Below are 4568 nucleotides of genomic sequence, written 5' to 3'. Positions count from 1 at the left end.
AAAGCAAATGGTAATGAGAAAATCAACTCAGCGAAGACTAGTGACTTCTTAGACTTGGTAGTGGTAAACTCCAAATCATACTCCTGAAGGATAATAATCCATTTCAAGCATTTTCCCCCCAACAATTGTCATGACAGAATGTATGTCATCGGGTTGCAATGGGAAATCACAGTCATTGTGTGCAACAAGCTATAATGACGAAAGAGTTGGACATCTTGAATAGTTTCCAAGGTGAGCCTCTCGACATAAGCATAACGAGTCTCGGTGCCAAGAAGGTTGCAACTAAGATAATAGATAACATGCTCAAGACTATTGTCGTCATCTTGAACCAAAACCATACCAATAGTACCATCAGCGACAACTAGATAAAGCAAATAATCATCATGATAGTCGGGTGGATGCAACAAGGGAGCAAAAACAAGAAGCGTCTTGAGTTTCTCAAATGACCTTTGCGCGATGCCATCTGAAATAAATGGAGTGTTACGCTTAAGGAGACACATGTAACCTTTAGCAATCTCGGCTTAGTTAGGGATAAAACGACGTAGGAAATTGGCCTTCCCCTGCAAAATCTGAAACTGATGCAAATAAGCAGAAGGCTGGAGATTCAGAATAGCTTTGACCTTGAGCGGATCGAGATGAATGCCCTCTTTAGAAATGAAAAACACAAGAAGTCTATCGGATTCAACGAAGAAGACACACTTATGCAAATTGAGATGAATATGGTAATATCTACAACCAAGAAAAATCTGGTAGAAATAGATGTCTGCTGCATCAATCTCCAGCTCTTGCCCTCGGATAATGAACTTAGCCTCATTTGGATCCCATGCTCCAATAAGATATTGGACTAAGTCCAGTTGTGCCCTCAGACTAGGCACCATGAAAAATTTTAGTAGACCATAGTTCCGGAGCATGTCGAGACAATCTTGGTCTCCCATGGCTAGTTCATCATCCCCGATATGGTCGCCAACTTGTGACACAAGTAAGTTCCCTCTATGGACAGAGGCAACCCCTCTAGCCCTAGAGTGGGTTAAGTCACTCCACAGACAATACCAAAGAAAATTTCCTTAGAAAGTTAGTGTTTTGAAGACCTACCTTCAATCCGACATTTGATGAAGTCCTTGTCTTGTTGCTCCAACTCTTTGTTCTTCTAGTCGTTCATACATGAAAACAACATGTAGATAAACACCACAAATATCTTCATTCTACCCTAATTTGTCTAAGGATGCTCGGCGACGCATTTGCCACCATTCTAAGCTCTATGATATTGTCAGAGACACTTTATACCATCTTAGCGTTGATTTTATTCTTCGTCATTGTTTGACTTTAAAGGAAGCTGAAAAAGTCTTGAATGACTGCCACTTTGACACCTATGGCATTCATATGTCTAGCTATGCTACTGCCCAAAAAATTCTTCGTGTTGGTTACTTTTGGCCCTCCATTTTGAAGGATTACATTCTAGCTGTCCGTTCTTGTCACGTGTGTCAAATTAGGAGTAGAAGATGCATGCACCCCCTTCCCTTTTGGATCCTGTCATTACCGCTGACCCTTTTGCTAAATGGGGCATTGATTTTATGACCTGTAACCCTCACTCAGCTCAGGGGCATGGGTATATCATCGTTTCCGTCAATTATTTTACGAAATGGGACAAAGGAATGCCTACATTTTCTAACAATCGTAAGACATCTGCGTAATTCCTATTCAATCATGTGATTACCTGGTTTGGGTTCCGTCAGGCTATAGTCATGGATCATGGTTCCCATTTCTGTGGTTATATCATGATTGAGTTGAAAACCTAGTTAGGCTTGCATCACAATAGTTCGACACCTTATTACTGTCAGGCCAATGGCCAAGTTGAAGCAGTAAATAAAGTATTGGTTACCATGCTTTAGCATACCATTGGAATGCACAAGTTCAATTGGCATTTGATGTTGTTTTCCACCCTATGGGCCTACTGTACCTTACTTAAGGATGCAACTAGATTCACACCATTTCAACTTGTTTATGGTTTGGAAGCTACCCTCCTGATTGAATGTGAAATCCCTTCTCTCAAATTAGCTGTCGGATTGCTCCTGAATACTACTCTGGTGGAAGAACGCATTCTTTATCTAGAACGGCTTGACGAGACTTGTCTATTTGCTTCTCTAGTCATTGAAGCATAAAAGAAGAGAGTCAAAAATCACTTTGATCAGGTACTCAAACCACATTCCTTCACGGAGGGAGATTTAGTCCTACTATATGATCAAGCCAATGAAAAGCTGGGGATAGGAAAATTCGAACCCATGTGGCATGGACCCTATATCATCAAACATGTGTTGCAAAAACGGGCTTATGAGCTAATTGATTATGAAGGAAACTCTTTAGATAAGCCTCAGAATGGGCTTTATGTTAAGAAATACTATGCATGAGTCTTTCGTGCATTACTGTGTACACAAGTGTGCTTTTCATTTTGTATGTGTTTAGCTTGGTGTGTAAGCATTTGCCGCTTATTGTGTCCTTCTTGATTCTTATGCAGATGCTTATTGCACCTATGTCGGTTTCGCTAATGGTGCCTATCGCAGTACTCGAAATCTTTCCTCCGCAGCATGGGTTATCTACGATGTTCATGGTGATTTGGTGGATCTTTAAGGTGTTTGTCTAGGATGTACCACAAACAATGTCACTGAATATAGTGCAGTCATTGAATTACTAACTGAGTATGTCATCCTCAATATTCACACATTGATTGTGAATGTAGACTCTCAGCTTGTTCTTCTTCAACTCAACGGGTGTTATTCCGTTAGAAATCCTCCAATTCTAAGGTTTTATTTACGTGTTCATTTACTAGAAAGGAATTTTGATTATATTACATATTGACACATTCCCAGAAGACTAAATACATTAAATGATGCATTGGAAAATCATGTATTAGATAGACATTTGCAACATTTACAAAAGTAAATCATTAAAGACATAATAAGTCATATAGAAAAAAACATAGGTATACATGTACATACATATACATACATATACATACATATACATACATACATACATACATACATACATACATACATACATACATACATATACATACATATACATACATATACATACATACATACATATATATATATATATATATATATATATATATATATATATATATATATATATATCGGTGTTGTGCATCATAGTGCTAAAAAAATATGTGTTTAGTTACATCACAAGACAACATGTCTTTCAAAAATGAGAGAAATTAAACCTAAGAGTCTAATCTGCATGGTGCTCTCTGTAGCACACAACCACTTGTACCATACATCTGAGAAGTTGGTGAATTCTACCCGACACCCCTGTTGTGTGTCATTGGTAATGTCAAGGGACATCCTCGAATCTCGCATAGTCATGGATTCCCTTCGTCAATCCCTCTAAGCCTCGAGAGATCTCATCCTCTACGTCTCCATCAAGAGGAGGAATCTCAAACTCCCACTCAACCCTTTGAGCAATCAGAGACAAGCTTGCAGGCCTTTTCGGCCCAACATCTACCAGATTGAAACATAGTGATCAAAACATATATAAAAAAATGATTAGAAATTACAAAATCTTTAAAAAATCAAAATTTGTTACCTCTGTGGTCCTGGTGTTTCCCAGGGGGAAGCACTAACTCCTAATCACCCCTGAAATCTATCCTAGCGTATGCCCAGTCCTCGACAATGACCACATGGCAGTCCAACCATTGGAAAAACTTGGGTCTCTAGGACATATGCTAACCCCCTCCTCCTCTTGGCATCAATAGCACCCACCGAGTCATCTATGGTTCCCACAGAGTCGACCATGCTACAACTACTTCCTATCTCTGAAAGATAGGAAGGCACTCAAAGATGAATGATACCAGGGTGGACCCATACCTGAACTATTTTACATCCCCTTACCGGCACTTTGTTAATTTCTATTTCATGTTATCAGCCACGGCCTCAGCCTAGTTGAAGACAATGGGATCCATGTAGTCAGTGGCTAGCTGAAGTTGGGTTTTGGTGGCCTCATGAGGGTCCTATGAGCCAGTATCTCTAGTAATGGTAGAGAGAAGGACACGGAGAGACAAGTCTCTGATAGTAGCAATCTTGAGCTTTCTGCCCTTGTTTGACTTCTCTACTCACAAGATAGCTCACCCAACACTTATCCTATCCTACTTCTCTCCAAGCCCCTACATCCTTGTGCAATGCCTAAGAGGATCAACCCATATTTAATTGCGAAATCCTTCTTCCAAAACTACGTAATCCAAACTTAGGTCCATAACTGATTGCATGCATGATCTGTACAACTCAGAAAATCATACAATTGATAGTACATTATCCCTACACTATAGTCTCAACTGGGTCTTTCTCTGAACTAACATGCATGATTTTATCTTGAGTGAATCTCAAATTAGCTGGAGTACCACTAAGGATGCACCAATGCACCAACTCACTACTAGACCTCTACTAGTTCCACCAACAACTAGAACTAGTTTAACTGTCTATAACTAAGTCAAACTAAGTTATCTAATCACAACCCAAATGAACTCAATATAGACCCTTAAAACTAAGGGATCA

Source organism: Pinus tabuliformis, chromosome 5_2, assembly GCF_031772625.1.
Source record: "Pinus tabuliformis cultivar Carrire ecotype Pingquan chromosome 5_2, CPIR1, whole genome shotgun sequence".
Taxonomy (NCBI): domain Eukaryota; kingdom Viridiplantae; phylum Streptophyta; class Pinopsida; order Pinales; family Pinaceae; genus Pinus; species Pinus tabuliformis.
The sequence above is the reverse complement of the archived record's forward strand: the minus strand, read 5'-3'. Positions refer to the sequence as shown.